This window comes from Chiloscyllium punctatum, chromosome 3, assembly GCF_047496795.1.
Source record: "Chiloscyllium punctatum isolate Juve2018m chromosome 3, sChiPun1.3, whole genome shotgun sequence".
Taxonomy (NCBI): Eukaryota; Metazoa; Chordata; class Chondrichthyes; order Orectolobiformes; family Hemiscylliidae; genus Chiloscyllium; species Chiloscyllium punctatum.
In genome coordinates, this window is record NC_092741.1 from 136,265,037 (window position 1) to 136,283,800 (window position 18,764).

Sequence of the window (18,764 nt, forward strand, 5' to 3'; positions counted from 1 at the left end):
AACGTTCATTGATTTTAACTGTGCAAGAAAAGCAAGAATGATTTCTTCATCTGTCCTGAAAATGATGCTTTATAACATCCCTACACTAACCGTATTTGGAGTGTGGAGCTGTGCTGGGTTGCTGGGAGGAGTGAAGCTAACCACATTGAGTAATTAACTGTTGCAAGAGAACGTAGCTACGAGCTGGAGCTGTTCCCTTTTGCTTCATCTTTGTTGTCACTTGAGTTTCCTTTCTCAGGAGGCAAAAGGCCTTTCTGTTGTGCCGGCTCCAATTGCCGTCCCTGGTGCACTGTAATACTGTACAAATGACAATGATCAGGGACACTTTTTCCCCAGGCTGTACTGCAGAACGCCCGCCAAAGCTGTCCAGGACATTATTTGTGCTCTCCAATCATCTGCTCTTGTAATCACATGAGTTGGTTGAATCTTATTTCAGCAGGCTTGCATTGTTATTGCAGAGGTGAAATAAGCCACATTTGAAGAGGCAGCTTTCGTTGCTAAGCATCCATGCTGTAACAAAATATGCACGTATATAGTGGGAGCAGGGAAAATGGTGATCTGTCCCTGTATAAAGGCATAATATCGAAACGTAAGCATGGAACCTGCATGAATTGCAGGCACTTGGGCATAGACTAATCTAAACTGAAGGGAATGAAATGCTTACGGCTGGTTGCCTCTTCGACAGGATTCTTGTGGGCTACACAAGGTGCAGTCAATCACATCCTGAACTTCATGGAACCGAGAACATTTATAACCTCACAAACCTTTCCTGCTGGTTCCTGAAGAAAATTACTTGCTGGCTGGCCTTTGCACAGACAGTATCAGTCACCTGTTTGATGTAGCCTGGAGTTCAGGCCATCAAGTCTGTATCGTCTCTGCTCAGGGCAATCCTCCAACCCAATCCAACATTGCAAGTTCATTTCCATCAAAGCCTACCCAATTTTGAAATCATTGATTGTTTTACACTTTCACTATCCTCATGAGCAGTGAGCTCCATGTCATTCCAACTCACTATGTGAAGAAGATTCTCATCATATTCCTTGACAATTTCTTGCCTGAGATCTTAAGTCTGTATCCCCAGGTCCTTGTACTAACTGCTAATTACAACAGTTTTCCCTGGTTTTGTATTTAAGCCTGTTATAGTCTTGTAAACCACAACCAATCTCCTCTCAATCTCCTTTGCTCTAATCTTTCTCAGCTAAGCTTGAAACTAAAGCTCTGCAGCACTAGATCCATTCTGGTAAGTCTTCTCTGCACCTTCCAAAGGTTGTTCACAAACTTCCTAAAGTAGATCAGATCTTAATTTGGTCCTTTTATTGGGATTTCATCTGTGCCAGAGTTTTATCAAGATTCTATATAACTTGCCTGTTCTTGTATTTATGTTTTATGAACCCATGACCCCATATCCTTTGTTAAACACTCACAACATGATCTATCCACTTTAAAGAATGATACACATATATTCCAGTTCACCATCTTCCTGACACTTTTTAGAAATGTACCATTAAATTTGTCTTGCTCCTCCTTATCCTTTTGCAAAGTGCATTACATCATACTTCTCTGTATTAAGATCCATCTGCTACTTTCCTGCTCATTCTGCTAACCTATCTATGTACTGTTGCAGGCAATTCATATTATCCTTACTGGTGGTTGATCGTCCAAGTTTGATATAATCGGCAAATTTTAAAATTTTACTGTTTTCGCAAGTCCATGTCATTTATGGTGGTCATAGCAACGACCCAGTGGACCACTATTTGTCTGTCGGAAAAATAACTACTTCCAACAACTTGCTGTTTCCAATCCATAAGCCAATTGTTTTTGTGCAATTAGACATTGATTCTCTGCCCACCCCATCCCATTCCTTGAAATTTGATTTTGTTGAGCAGTCTTTTATGTGGTAGTTGCTAAACATTTTCTTGAAATCCATGTACACAACATCCATGCATTCCCTACATCAACTTTCTCTGATATTTGATCCAGACATTGAATTAGATTGGTTAAGCATGATCGACAGTCACAAGTCCCTGCTGGGTCTCTTTAGTTAAAGCACAATTCTTCAAGTGCTTGGTCATTACTTCCATTTTAAAAATCACAAAACACCAGGTTATAGTCCGACAGGTTTAATTGGAAGCACTAGCCTTCAGGACAAACACTTGATAAAGGAGCAGCGCTCCAAAAGCTAGTGCGTCCAATTAAACCTGTTGGACTATAACCTGGTGTTGTAGGATTCTTAAGTTTGTACACCCCAGTCCAACACCAGCATCACCAAATCATTACTTCCATGATTATTGTTTCTAAAACCTTATCACAACTGACGATAACTTAACTGGGTGGAGTTGCCAGGACTATCTTTACACTTTCTCTTAAATAAGGCTGTCAGCTGTGCCTCCCTCCAGTCTTCTGTTAGATCTCCCATATCTAGAGAAGATTAGAGTTTAAAGACAAGCCCTTGAAATATTTCCATCTCCATTTTCTCACAACCTGGGATGCAAGCCATCCGGACCCAGTGATTTATCTCCTCCATACACAGCATAGAACCTGAGGTGAAAAAATTGAGAAATATAGAGTGGTTTGCATGTGATCAACTCTGAAATGGATTTTGAGTCCTGCTCAATGGACTACTGTAAATGGATTGCTTAAAAAAAAATCTCTGGAGAACTGGAATATATGTCTTTTTATTCATCAATCATCAGTACACTGGGTAAAGATTATTCTGGGCCTATAGACTCTATAAGCACCATAATGACAGCTGTAACCAGCCATTCTTCTTTGTGACTTCCATGGAGCCCTAAACATAATGACATGATGCTCTCCCATCTAATAATGTTCTGCTTTCTCCTCTTCTTCCAATCAGAATGAACTGGCCAAGCTGCCTCCCATTTTTGCAGTAACCAGGTCCTTTTTAAACTTGAAGTAAATCAAAAATGCAGTGATTTCCAACTCCAAAAAGCACCTCCATAAATGAAACCAGATGTTTTCTAATAGATCTCAATGATTTGAGTACTTGCACATGAGTATCACAAAGGGAAGACTGTGTCACATAGGCTGGCTTCAGCATTCAGAGGAGGCCTTATTAATTCAAACAAAAATTGCACTGGAATCCGAATAACCTCACTGGACTCTGATTTACGTGTAATAATGAGACTTCCAAGAGCACTAGCTAGCTCATTGGAGTCAATGTAGAATTACATTCAGCAGGAAGGCTCTTGGTGCAGTATTGCAACCATCCAATCATATGTGGAAAACCAGGCAATGGCGAGATGAAGATCAGCCCAAAAATGTCTTCCTCAAAACTAAGCGTAAATTTCACACAACTTGTTTGGCATTAAAATAAACAGCCTATTTTACCTGAATGTTTCCTGTTGAAAATTAAAAATGGTAAACAATCTAACTGTTAGCAGCAGCCAACATGGGAACACAAGGGACATTGGCCATCATCATCATGGCCCAGAACCCCTCTGAAAATAGTAAGGAACAGTGGTGATGGCTTTTTGACAGGTCCTTGGATTTTCCCACTTGTCTTGTGAGCAAACTGTTACTGGGATAGTGGGAGAAAGTGAGGACTGCAGATGCTGGAGATCAGAGCTGAAAATGTGTTGCTGGGAAAGCGCAGCAGGATGCTGTCTGACCTGCTGTGCTTTTCCAGCAACACATTTTCAGCTGGGATAGTGGGAGCCAAATCCAGGATTCCTCACGTAGTGAGTTCCTGTTTGACCAACTGAGTGATGACTTGACAAGTAAGATCAGATGTCCAGAACGATGATGGTGAGCCCCAACAGTAACCAGGCAGTTTCATGACAGAAACCTTGATCAAACTACCCTCCACCATTCAAAAAACATTTACACCATGGTTTGTCAGCACATCTTTTACGCTTCCGACAGGCCACTTTCCAAATCTCTTTGGTGAACACAGAGGCACCTCCACCTAATTTTGGCAACAAGCCTCTGATTTACAATGAGCAAAAGCAGTACCACAAAAGAACACAGAAAATAAACAGAAATAAACATAAAATAGTATCATATGGGCTTGAAAAATGTGAAAACGTGGTATTAATTGACTACATTTCCCTCTGTTTGTTCAGTGGACTTGTAAGTTACCCAAACACAGCAATTGAGGGCAATTATGTGCACAACAGTTTGGTTTGCTGTCTGTTCACCTCATTAGTATGAATCCAAATTATGTTAATTTCCTTTCTTCTCTAAGTGTGGGGACAAGAACGCTAAGTGGTGATGAACACATCATCCCCACCAGCTGGTTAATTCACTGGAACAGCACCCTCTACCCCATTCAGCTCATTAAAACCGTACAGATGAGGAAAGGCACATGGCTCAGCCTAGCACTGGCTTTGTCCACTTGCAACCTGAAACACCAGCAGTTGATGGCCAATCAGAGGCCAACTGTTCTGGGTCCTAGTGTACACTAATTGGGGCCTGCCCCTCAGGGGATCCAGTGATGAAGAGGTAAGTCCTTATTGTCATCTTCTTACCAAGTTTGGGGGGGGGGGGGCAGTCACTGGAGGGGGAGGTGTGGTGGAAAGGGGTCAGAGGTGAGACCTGAGAGTGACTATCAGAGGCCTCATTCTTCACTCCCCCAATCTATTCCTCTAATTATACCCAAATAGGAGTACCTGGAATTACCAACCTCCCCCAATAAACGCAACAGGCATGTCATCACAGTTGTACAGTTGAGAGGCATATAATGGTGTAAGTGGCAAGTTTAAGCCTTCCATTGGCATCTATGAACTGTCTCACCCAATACATTTGACGAGGTGGTGAAAGGACAGTTGAGTTTCTTTCCAGGGAAGACTTGCTCAATTAATTATTTCCCCTTCTCACCCCGCTTTCTCACTACTTCCAGGGAGAGGAAAGTCACATCCAGCAGCTGAACACCTACTTTTTCTGCCTCAATTCAGCATCTCACAAAGGTGAGTTTGACAAGTAATCAGGTATAATTTAAAATGAGTGGGATCCACAAAAATGCCCAAAGGTTTGTAATCCCTGCCAGACAGCTGCCGAGATGGTTGATGCAAATACGTACATCAATACCAGTGAGATATTATTCTGAAGTTGGTATTTAAAAACATTGCTTTGGCAGATAACAGCAGTTTCAACCCGAAGATCTTTAACTGACTGGCAAAAGTGACAACATTTCCTATTCCCAAGAAGCACTATCCTCTACCTTAATTATAAGTTTCACCAAGGAAAATGCTTCATAGCAACAATAGTTAAGTGCTTACCAACATAAATGGAAGTGAATGATGTGATGTTTACTTTCCATCACTACTTTTTTATCACATGATGGGAGATCTAAGTATTAATATTAGACCATTCATTATGTGAGTGGCTGGAGCATCTACACCATGGGGTTCATTTTCTGTAGTCACCTTGTGAGATTCTCCATTTCTAAAACATTACTTAGAAATTTGCAACCTGTGAAAAAGGGGTCAGTCAGGAGTTTAAATCTGCAACGTTTCAGATGCTGCAATTCCAAAGTTAGCCACACTGTGGAGAAGAGTCTCTAAATAAAGAGCAGAGAAGAGCAATTTTCTGGATGACCTCCTCTGGAATTGTGCCATCGCTAACCTGGAAGCTGGAAACTTCAAAATATCCTGATGTCCAAATAAAACAGGTGCCACGCCCCTTACATATGCTTATTGAGATCCCTTCCACTTTAAAATGAGCAACATCTTAAGTCAGTAACAAATGATTCCTTTTATTTATTGTTTATGGCAATCATAATGCATTGCTGATGAGGCCAATATTTATGACCCATCTAGAATTGCTCTTGGTAAGGTTGTGCTGCCTTCTTGGACTACAGTAGACCATTTAGCCTCTACTGTGTAGGTATAGCTACAGCGCTGCTATGTAGGAAGCTCCAGGATTTTGACCAGTGATAGTCAGGGTGTGGTGATATAGCTCCAATTCAGGTTAATGTGCGTGGCCTTGAGGGAAACTTGATGCTGATATTGTTTCCATATATCTGCTATCCTTGTTTCTCCTGGAATAGTAGAGGTCAGAGGTTTTGAGGATGCTTTCAATAAATCAATGTTGAGTTATTGCAATTCATCTTGCAGATACACTGCAATCATGGTGCAACTCACATTTGCTCGCAACACAAAGCTTTTCACTGTGCCTCAGTACATGTGACAATAAATTCAATTCAATTCAACAATGACATAAGGTGTGAATACTTAGGGGCTTAAATACAAGAGCAAGGACGTGATGTTAAGCTTGTATAAGGTGATTTTTAGATCTCAGCTGGAGTATTGTGTACAGTTCTGAGCACCAAATTATAGGAAGAATGTGAACACATTGGAGAGAGAGCGCAGAAGTGATTTACAAAAAATGGATCCAGGGACGAGAAACTTCAGTTATGAGGACAGATTGAAGAAGTTGAGAATGGTCTCTTGGGAGAAAAGATCTGATAGAGGTTTTCAAACAATATCAGCATGCTGGATAGTGTGGATAGGGAGAAACTGTTCCTCTTCATTAAGAGCAAGAATGAGAGAGCATAGATAATAGTGACTTCCAAAAGTAGCAAATGTGACATGAGGGAAAACCTTTTCAACACTAAGCAGTTAGAATCTGGAATAGACTACCTGGTAGTGTGGTGAAGATTACTCATACCCTTTCTGCATATAGATACAGTTGAATAAACATGTCGACAGTTCACTGCCATTCTAAGATAATAGCTGAATCATTACTGTAGATTCAGACTAAAATTATGCAAGTTCTTCTTGGTCAAACATTTTTTGAATTTGATTGTACGATTGTTATAATCTGGAGAATGCTTGCAACTGGGTCAAAATTCTGCTGCTCCTTATATAACATGGCTGTGGGCGTACCTACACTGTGTGCAATGCAATTGTTCAAGAAAGCGACTCATCACTATCCTTCCAAGATTAATGAGAGATGGCAAACTTTGGGCTGGATTTGACAATCAATTGTGAAGTAGTAGCCCTCAACTTGACCTTGAGAGGAGCTGTACATGAAGATCTCACAGTATGTATTTTCCAATAACAGTTTGTTTCTGATGACACATCACAATCCCAGCAACACTGATGACATCAAGGAGGGCAAGAAGCCAGTCAAGTTGAAGGATTCTCAGAGACAACAAACAAATCATCATTGCATCACTTCATTTTTATTTTGTTTCTGCAAGTATAATAAATGATTTGGGAATAAATACTGATTCTAATAGAAGCAAAAACAAAATTATTTTAAAAACGCACAGAATACCTTATTCTAATGAAGAAGTGTTATATTCAACAACTATGAAATTAGCCTTGCTGGGCCAAATTGCCTTCTGAGCAATACTTTATGAACATAGAACATCACAGAAAGCTTAGTTACAATTCATTCTACAAGATGAAACATTTTCAAGGATTTTTATAGTGAAACTAAGAGCAGAAGTTCTTGTCAGTTCACTGATTTTTAATTGATTACAGTCCAGATGCACCTCAACAGTGCGCCCTATAGGGAAGGGTAGAATCACTGACAGCAACATCTGGATTTTCAGATTTTAACTGTGCAGGTGTAGACTCCAGAAGTCCCTGTCAGTTTGAGAGGAGTAATAATGGCAAATCTTAACAGTTTTGATGTGACTGTGATTGCAAAATCCAGGCCATTACTGTTAGCTCAAAATGTCCATGTTCCTTGGCAGAGGTACAATATACTTTGAAGCTGTTTGTACGTGATCACTGTCTATCAGGTACTGGCTTTTCCTATCCTAAGTGTGCTGGGCTTGCCTCACAATGTGAAGTCAGCTCATTTACATATTTCTAAGTCATCCAGACACACTGAGCATGATGTACTTGGAGTTTGCCCAAGTTCAGGGGGTGAAGTTTCCTTTCCAGCTGCTCCCAAGAGGCTGTTGGCTATGCTCAAGACCGAACAGTGTTTACGTTCTACTAAAGGATCAGTTCGGGACATTCAGTGGAACAGGTGCTAGAGGTCCTGGTCACAAGAAGACATGCACTAAATGGTGTCAGTATCAGCGAAAAGGACAACCCCGCAACAATCCCCCAAATATTACTGAAGTATGTAAATATAGGCAGGAGAGGATGATCAACTCTATGACCTTTAACTCCTCCCAAGTGAAGTGCCCAACAAGATTATGAGCAATCAAAGGATTGAGAAAAAGTGAAATCAGAACCCTCCACCAATTTCATGTGGGGAGAAGGTCCAGTTTCACTATTCCTTTAGTTTCCCTCATTTAGTTAATCCTTCAAGCACTGATCAAAATCCAGCATGCCAATATTACCTTTCACCAAATTTCAGTCATTCACCCCATTTCAAGAGGTCCTTTAAAAATAGAAGCGTAAGCAATTTCAAATCTGTTTTATAACTTACTAAGTGAACTAATGGCAAGGAATGGGTGAAAGTGTGTGTGTGTGTGTATGTGTGTGTGTGTGTGTCAGGGGCTTAGTCAACCACCCGAAGAGCAGGAAAACAGCTGGAATTTATAGAGAGGATAATCTCAATGCCTTCAACAACTTGCACATTTACACTGAACTAACTGTCTCTGTATGTCCTTCACTAATGCTACATATTGAAGCCTCGTGGAGTCTTTTGGGTGTCTGCCAAACAATACTTACAGTATGGTGAGTTGCTGGATCCCTGGACAAGTTTGGAATCTATAACCAAATAAAGAAAACATAGCTAGTTTGGGGCTCTTGATAATAAAAGACACCAGCACACACCCCACACCAAACTGAGATCCTAAGCTTAAGCGTTGCTTCTCTCAGGAATGGATTGACTATTACGTTAGTGACTGTTAATTCTAATCTAATCTAATTACTTTGCTGGCCTCACAATGTTGGAGAACAAGATCAGCATGATGTCAACTTCAATAGCCTCACTGCCGCTCGGAAGTCACTTCCCACACAGATCACCAAGGGTGAATTCAATAACCATGGAACAGCAGAATAGCAGGTAAGGAAAGTGGTGATGAAAAAACCTCTTAGACAACTGCTTTTGTCAAATTCCATGCCACTTCACTCAACTGACTACAGCAGAGCTGTTGCTTGTCAGTTCTTCAACGGCTGCACAATTTTCACTAACAAGATCTACATGTAGCCCAGTAAAAAGAGACAATGAGCCTTTTTTTTATGGAGCTGCACACAAAAATTAATAGCCACTAACTTCACTCCCATTGAGTATGTACTTAAGAGGAGCATGGAGGAAGATTAAAAGTTGCATCCATTCATTTTGATTCACAAAAAGCACAGTTAATCAGATGCAAAAATACTTACACCATACAAGTCAGAGCTAATTCAGTTGAATTGATTGAAACATGAATATATGTGAAAGATCTGGATATTGCAGGAGAAATAAGGCACCATTTGTAGTGCTGACAATGCCCAAAGCCTAACAGCACCATGGGCATGAACCATTGTGATATTGATATCAGAACCTGATGGACTAGCTCTGATACAGGAAGCAAGTCAATGCAGGGCTATGTAAGTATAAATAGCAATACTATTACATGCAAAACAAGTGAGTGGGTGTATTAATTTACGTGGCTCAGTGTAGCTTATTCTATCTTAATGAGGATGATTAAAGATTACCAACACTCAAGGAAAGAAACTTAAAGGACAGAAAACAGGATGCCAATTAGCTGAATAGACACTGTGGATGAGTAGAGTAAGGAAATAAATAAGTATCACTGGTTAGGAAGAAAAATTCTGACAGCAATATTGCCATTCTATCAGTGACTCAGAAAAGAGAAAATGTCTACTCCTGATAGCTAACCAAAGACTCCTTCTCAGAAGTATGAAGATATCAGGTGATAAAAAGAGTCAGGTTTAGTTTTCATGCAATCTGTGACCAAATACCCAGTCAACATTCACTGTCTAGATTCAATTACAGCAAATGAGCACCAGTATTTTGTACTTGATGGTGATTTTATGCCTATGAAACTACATGACTCAGTGATTAACATGACTGTCTCACAGCACCAGGGACTTGGGTTGAACTTCAGCCTGGGGTGGCTGTCTGGAGTTTACACATTCTCTCTGTTTCCTCCCACAGTTCAAAGTTAGGTGGATTGGCCGTGCTAAGTTGCCTTATACTATCAAGGGATGTGCAGGCTAGGTGAATTAGTCATGAGTTAAAGGGATAGGGTAGTGTGGGGGGACGATCTGGGTGGGATACTCTTTGGAGAGTCAGTACTGAATGGCCTCTTTCTACACATTAGAGATTCTATCGGGGAATCTACAGGGGATGAGGATGGCAGAGTGGGAATTACTGGTCCAGTAATTCAGACACCCAGGCTCGTGCTCTGGAAACACAAGATTAAATTCATTTGTGAATCTGGTGGAATTTAAATGCAATTGATAAAATCTGGAACATAAAGCTATTCTCAGTCATAGTGGGTATGCAACTATCTTTGATTGTTGTAAAAGCCCATCTAGTTTAACTAATGTCCTGTACAGATGGAATCTGTTTTCTTCACCTGATCAAGCCGACATGTGACTCCAGACCAAGAGCAATGTAATTCACTCTTAATGTCCCTCTAAAATGGACTGGCAGGTTACTCAATTTGATTATAGTCAGAAATGAAATGCCCACATTGTATCAAAGACGAGAGAAAATATAGAAGGGAGGGAAGGAAAGAGAGAACTGATTCAGTAAAGAAGGTGAGAAAGGTGTGTGTGTGTGTGTGTCTGTCGGGGGGTGGGAGTTGTCTCAGAAGTTAAATGACGTATCCTATTGTCAAAACAGTCTTCATCCTGGCAAGCATGATCAGGTCATCATGTTGTCTGTTCATTATTAACTTCTAAGTAAGGAGGACACTACAGGATAATCCAACAGCTAAGGGTCAATGAAAGAGTGACAACTGAAAAGTAGGATACTACAGCCTGCAGTGAGCAGGATCAGATGTTTTAAATTGAAATTCTACCTACTTTGTGAAACTCCGTTATTGCTAAAATCAATCTCATCTGCAACACATGATTGATCGTATGTTACTATGTATGGGAAGAAACTGTTAATAGCATTACAGTACATATCAATTGGATAATTATTCAGAAAACAAGGATTAAAAACATTGTGTTGTGAATCATGTGATAATGTTAATCTGATATTGTGCTATTAAGACCAGCTCTGATACTCTCAGCACTGTAGCAACATCTCCAACCAACATGAATGTCTCACCCACCCATCCACACGTTAGCACACCACTTGGTCTATTCTTTAGTGCAATTAGAACAGATGAGGCACTGGGTTTAATTTTTCTAGCTCAAATGGAAAAGTAGAATGACAGAACATTCTAGCCGCTGTTAAAAATGACAAAAGATTCAATCTCAAGATAATGCCAACATCCATAAATTGTTTGATTGCTATTTCTGTTATGGTCATTATGATCCCAGATTTGAGTTCAAACCGATAATTCCATGCTGTGCCCATCTGACCTCCTACTGTCAGATGATAACATCCATGACTAGAAATTGATATTTATGATGAACTCCCTTAAAAAAAGATCGATGATTTCAGAATTGGGTCAAGACTGACAGCTACATGAACATTTACAGAAAGGGATGAATGTAGTCTGTGTGGAACATGTTAGATCATCAACAGCAGAAACTATGACAGTACCATGCAAGGAAGGCATCTGGTCAAGGATGAATAATAAACAGTGTATGGTGAGGTACACATTCTGGAGTTTTGCATCATTTATCTTCAAATATAGGAAAATGTTTGAAGAACTATCCCTGAAGAAATGAAATACCTTGAATGTAGAGGATTGCACATGGCTTGTCAGAGCTGTAGGCTTGCTCACTCAAAATGTTTGCTCTCATTTCAGGTTTTGTAGCATTCTTACATTCTCAGTATAATCCCAAATACATAACACCATCATAGCAAGGTTAACAGATAAGTACACTTTAGACCAGTGTAAATAATTTTTTTCACGGGATTGCTTTCAACGGTAACAGGTAGCATGCCACGTGATGTACCATGCAATCAGGTGTCATACTGTTGTTATCACTTTCCCTTACAGTTAAATGTGGCCTAAGAAATGGGAGAAAAAAATAAATTGAACTGCAAAATGCTACCTTTCCAAGCCTGGAACATTTTGACACTTTAACCTTGAAAGGTTATGTTAAAAATAATTTAGAAACAAACAAATTTACAACTGAAGGAAATGGCACAGCTGTCGGTCAGTCACAGCTTGCATTTATACAGCACCCGCAATGTAATACAACACCCCAGGAAGCTTCACAGAAACATTAACAAACCAAATTTGACACAGAGCCACATCAAGAAGATATTAAGGCAGATAAGCAAAAGTTTGGTCAAAGAGCTTGTTTTTACGGAGTGTCTTAATGGGGCAAAGAAGAGGTAGTATGCTTCTAAGACAAACACATAGAACAATAAACCTCAACACAATTACACTAATTGAGGCACTGCATGCAAATGCAGCACATTATTCCTCTCTTAGACATGTAAATATTTGATAGGTCTCTCATTTGTTTCATTTGTAATAATGTCCTCCAACTGTTATCAACTCAAACAATTAATGTAAACCATAACTGCACATGGGCTTTGATGCAATACAATTACCAAATAAGCAACTTGTAATTGTGAAAGCAAATTTGCATACGTCACTTGTTAGACTCCACTAGGGAAGAACTGTTCACAGTCTGACAGACTATGGACAGCATCACAAAGTTTAGATTAGATTAGATCAGATTCCCTACAGTTTTGAAACAGGCCCTTCGGCCCAACAAGTCCACACTGACCCTCCGAAGAGCAACCCACCCAGACCTATTCCCCTACATTCACCCCTGACTAATGCGCCTCACATTACGGGCAATTCAGCATAGCCAATTCACCGAGCTTGCACATTTTTGGACTGTGGGAGGAGACCGGAGAACCTGGAGGAAACCCACGTAGACACGGGAAGAATGTGCAAACTCCAAACAGACAGTTGCCTGAGGCAGGAATTGAACCCGGGTCCCTGGCGTTGTGAGGCAGCAGTGCTAACCACTTCCACTGTGCTGCCCTAAGCTAACTAGTATCCACAGAGTATGAACACACTACTGGCTTGATAATTCAGATACGCTGGTCAAAAGCCTACAAAATAAAATTCAGAAAACATACATGAGAGGTGTGTTCCACAGAAAACTGAGATTGTTCCTCGTTGCCTGAAAGTAGTGAGATCCAGCACACCACATCATTCCATCAGGAAGGTGCCTGAGTACATGGAGCAAACTAGTTACTACAGTCTAGGGACAGTTGGAGTTGAGGGACCTGTCCCATAAAATGAATGACAGCACCAAACAAAAAAATGTCCTCAGTCACTGAGTCTGTGAGAAACACCACGGAATAGCAAAAGAAAAAAATACAGTTCTAACAAATCCAGAGAAAGATAGAGTGCATCTTTTTGTTCTCTAAGTGCATCTTTCTTTTCCATGACGTACATATTAGATTAGATTCCCTACAGTATGGAAACAGGCCCTTCTGCTCAACAAGTCCACACTAATCCTCCGAAGAGCAACCCACCCAGATCTATTCCCCTATCCTATATTTACCCCTGGCTAATGGCCAATTCATCTGACCTGCATATCTTTGGGTTATGGGAGGAAACCAGAGGACGCACGCAGACACGGGGAGAATTTGGAAACTCCACACAGACAATCGCCTGAGGCTGGAATCAAACCCAGGTCCCTGGCACTGTGAGGAAACAGTGCTAACCACTGAGCCACCATGCCGCCCACTATGGTTAATATTAAAAGCTGTATTAAAGTTAAATGATAATACTTGAAACTAACTTGACATTTTCCCTTATTGTGAACTTATAGTGTCACATAAGCATGCAAAAATATTTCTGGTGCGACCTCCATAGTCTCCCAATAACACATTTCTCTCTTTTCCCTTAGGACATTTGGCATTGGGACTTAAAACTACGACACACACAACTCCTCAGAAGCCAATGTCACTGACCAAAGATGCACTGGAGAAATGAAAGAGAGGTATATTCTCCCCAGGAACTGAGATAAGTAGAGCTCTTTAAAAATGGAAAGCTAACAAGAAACTCGATGGCGAAAAGGGAATGCGGTGATCAATGGTGCTAAAACTGCTATTTGGTCCTTGGATTTCCGACGCAGTGAGCCAAACATCAGTTCCTGGATTGCGTCTGGGATGTCAATTGAGCAGTCCCATCAAATATAGCAGATGCCAGATTCTTGTGCAGGTTGAGCACATGCATACTGCTGAATATACTGGACCCTCCAGATAGCTTTTTGTACCTGGCTATAGTAATTGTGATTCTAGGTTGTGGGAAATTATTACAAATAAGGAGCTGACCATTAGAATTGAAGGTGAATGAATTTTATTACAAAGTTATGAATTCTGAGATATTAAATAGGCTTTCTGATGCCAGACTTTTTAAAAATTCCATACATTTGTTTATCATACCAAGACCCATTTCATCAAAATGATTTTACTTAAGTTACTTACCTTAATTACATCCAATTAAAATGCATCATGCAAATTCCTTCACCCATGACAGACCTGTATATCATGAGGACTGCAGAAGTGAGTTATGATGGGTTTACATGCATGACAGGATGTCCATACTGCACTGCCAGTGGTGTGATGTTTTATTTATCACACAGATTTACTTCTAAATACTTTTTGGAATGAGTTTTACAGGGAGAAGCATTAAGTGATAATTAACTCCAATAAGTCTGATTCTTTATTTTCATTGCAGTTAATTATCACATTCCTGAATATGGCATTGTCACTAATGACCACAGTTCTTTTTTTCCCAAAGTACCCGCTCCACACCAGCCGACAGAATTTAAATATAGAATTTTGTCCAGATTGTTCAGCAATTTTGCTATTTTTATGTGAAATAGGAACCCACAATAAGACACGAGCAGTTAACATGTGTAATATATTTCCATTTTTCGATTTGATCATGGAAGATCTGCACGTCAAAACCATTTCCCCGTCTCTAACGGCCCAAACAAAAATCTATTGGTCAGTTTTGAACATTTTAAGTGGACTCAGGTTTTTTGAGAATAAAGAACCAGATAATCACAACACTGTGTAAAAAATGCTTTCTAATCTTACACAAAATGATTTAATTTAAATCATTAAGATTATACATCCTTGATCTCATTTCCAAAAGAAATGTTTCCCATATCTGCACTACAAAATCTCTTCTTGCTATTTTAAAAGGCCCCTCTCACCCCATGCAAACTATGATACATCTTCGAAACTTAAGAAAGTGAAAACATTATTCATGTGAAAGTTTTCATCATTTAACTTTTTAAAACCCATATGATTCTGAGGAAGTTATGCTGGATCCCCACCTCCCTTTATAACTGAAGGTGAATCCCCTCCCTGTTGCATTGCAAACCCACTGAGATTCAAGCAGATCTTCCACCATCCTTTCTAATTACTTTATCTAAGTATATACTAATGTTTAGTGATTTCTGGATATGGGTAACAAAATTATTTTGTTCCAATGCAGTTCCTAGTCTCTCAACATTAACTAAATCCTTCATTATCCCATTATCTTCTAAGTTAGCTATTTCTGGTCTGTGTAACTTTGTGTGTCAAAGTAAAAGAATTACTTTTTTAAAAAAGAAACTCAAAAGATGCAATCAATCAACACATTAGTTAATTGATAGAAACATAGAACATTACAGCAAGTACAGGCCCTTCAGACTCGATGTTACGCCGATCTGTGAAACAATCTGAAGCCCATCTAACCTAAACTATTCCATTCTCGTCCATATGTCTATCCAATGACCATTTAAATGCCATTAAAGTCGGCAAGTCCACTACTGTTGCAGGCAGTGTGTTCCACACCCCTACTACTCTCTTAGTAAAGAAACTTCCTCTGACATCTATTCTATATCTATCACCCCTCAATTTAAAGCTATTCCCCCTCATGCCAGCCATCGCCACCTGAAGAATAAGGCTCTCACTGTCCAACCTATCTAACTCTCTGATTATCTTATACATCTCAATTAAGTTGCCTCTCAACCTTCTTCTCTCTAACGAAAATAGCCTCAAGTCCCTCAGCCTTTCCTCGTATGACTTTCCCTCCTTACCAGGCAACATCCGAGTAAATCTCTTCTGAATCCTTCACAAAGCTTCCCAATCCTTTCTATAATGCGGTGACCAGAATTGTACACAATGTTCACTTCTTACCCTAAGGTCAAACGAATGACACAAACTAATAATAACTTGTACTCATTTACTACCCTCATTCCAGTATAATGTCTCATGGTACATCGTGGCATCAGTCACATAAAGGGATGGATTTTAAGCCACGGTCGTAAAGAGGGGGAAAGCATTAGAGAGGTGAGCAGGTTCAGGAATAAAATTCCAGAATTTAAAACTTAAGGAGCTGAAGGTCTTCATCCCAAGGTATGAGCAAAGAAAATTAGCAAAACAGATCAACACTGGAACAATGCAAAGATCTCAGACAATTGTCTGGTTAGACAAGGTTTAGATTAGATTAGATTAGATTACTTACAGTGTGGAAACAGGCCCTTTGGCCCAACAAATCCACACCAACCCGCCAAAGCGCAACCCATCCAGACCCATTCCCCTACATTTACCCCTTCACCTAACACTACGGACAATTTAGCATGGCCAATTCACCTGACCTGCACACTTTTGGATTGTGGGAGGAAACTCGGAGCACCCAGAGGAAACCCACGCAGACGTGGGGAGAATGTGCAAACTCCAAACAGAGAGTCACCTGAGGTGGGAATTGAACCCGGGTCTCTGGCGCTGTGAGGCAATAGTGCTAACCACTGTGCCACCGTGCTGCCCCATAATGAAAGATTTGTTTCCTTGATTTATCCCAGTGCCTTTCCTTTAAAAGGCTGCTTACAAACCACAACACTGCGATGGCCAGGAATCGAACCCGGGTCAACTACTTGAAAGGCAGCTATGCTCACCACTATACCACCATCCCCCTAACAGAAATAAAAAAGAGGTAAGGGCATTGAGAGGTTCAAATCAATAATGAGACCATTAAAACAGAGATACTGTCAGACCAGTGGGGAGCAGTGAGAACAGGGGTGATGTGTGAATTGGATTTGATGTAATATTAGCGACAAAGCTTTGGAGAAGGTCAAATTTACAGAGGGTGGTGCGTGGAAGGCTGGGTAGGGAACCACTGGAGTGTACAACAGAGCATACATTGTGAGGATCAGCAACAATCAGGAGTGCTTAGATTCATAAAGATGTACAGCATGGAAACAGACCTTTCGGTCCAACACGTCCATACCGACCAGATATCCCAACCCAATCTAGTCCAACCTGCCAGCACCCGGCCCATATCCCTCTAAACACTTCCTATTCGTATACCCATCCAAATGCCTCTTAAATGTTGCAATTGTACCAGCCTCCACCACTTCCTCTGGCAGCTCATTCCATACCCATACCACCCTCTGTGTGAAAAAGTTGCCCCTCAGGTCTCTTTTATATCTTTCCACTCTCACCCTAAACCTATGCCCTCTAGTTCTGGACTCCCCAGCCACTATTTACCCTATCCATGCCCCTCATAATTTTGTAAACCTCTATAAGGTCACTCCTCAGCCTCTGACACTCCAGGGAGAACAGCCTGTTCAGCCTCTTCCGACAGCTCAAATCCTCCAACCCTGGCAACATCCTTGTAAATCTTTCCTGAACCCTTTCAAGTTTCACAACATCTTTCCAATAGGATGGAGACCACAATTGCATGCAATATTCCAACTGTGGCCTAACCAATGTCCTGTACAGCTGCAACATGATCTCCCAACTCAATACTCTGACCAATAAAGGAAAGCATACCAAACACCTCCTTCATTATCCTATCTACCTGTGACTCCACTTTCAAGGAGCTATGAACCTGCACTCCAAGGTCTCTTTGTTCAGCAACACTTCCTAAGACCTTACCATTAAGTGTATAAGTCCTGCTAAGATTTGCTTTCCCAAAACGCAGCACCTCGCATTTATCTGACTTAAACTCCGTCTGCCACTTCGTCTTTCTTGAACAGCCAAATGGAACATGAAGAGGTTGGCCTGTATCTGAGGATCATAATGATCCCCATAACTTGCACGACAGAACCCCTGAGAGGGTTGTAGTTCAGCTTTGAAGGAGAACATATGGCTGTCTTGCAGACAGCTGTACTTACATTTCACTGACGGACATTGTACAGCGTGCAATGTACTACAGGCTAATTTACAACTGATGGCTACCCTCAATAAAAGTCGAAAGGCCAGCTGAATAGAGGGAAGTTGCCACTCAGTCAATGCAGTCACCGAGTTCACTCAGATTAGGTTACAAATGAGGAAAATCTTGCTGTTATCAGGAGCAAAGTGAAGATTAATGAGCTCGACACCTCTGCACACATTTAATTTCAGGTCCATCGACCACTGCACAAACCTAATCTGGGAACTGCAGCAGCCTTGGGAAGGTGCCATTTCAAGCATTTCGTCCGACTATTACCCTTTGCACATAATCTTTCACTGGAGCTAAGATGGAGATAGGAAATGAAGAACAGAAAATGGATGCAAAGACATCCAGGCCATGGTGTTCCTCTGCTGTTTACAGGGTTATTTCTGCAATCTATGATCTACAATTTGAAGAGTAGTTGAGTTCAAATCCTTCTCATTCAAAGCTAAATACCATGTTTAAGGCTCTGGAGCTGAGGACATTCAGTTATCCAGTGAAATATGTGCTCCCTGTCTTAACCACTTTTCAGCAGAATGAGTGATGAATCTGTTGTCTCCTGAAAATTTGGCAAGTG

The 18,764-nt window shown here is 40.6% G+C and overlaps 1 protein-coding gene across 13 annotated transcripts in view; it reads right to left on the bottom strand.

Annotated features, from left to right (window-relative positions):
• LOC140465247 (myelin transcription factor 1-like protein) overlaps positions 1–18,764 on the bottom strand; it is a 584,786-nt gene that overhangs the window by 390,767 nt on the left and 175,255 nt on the right. Inside the window, exon 2 of one of the 13 annotated variants that reach the window (XM_072561021.1) lies at positions 8,598–8,636. The exons of the other annotated variants lie outside the window; for them this stretch is intronic. The gene's annotated coding sequence lies outside the window, so the exon portion shown is untranslated. The remainder of the gene's footprint in view (positions 1–8,597; positions 8,637–18,764) is intronic. 13 annotated transcript variants of the gene reach the window in all.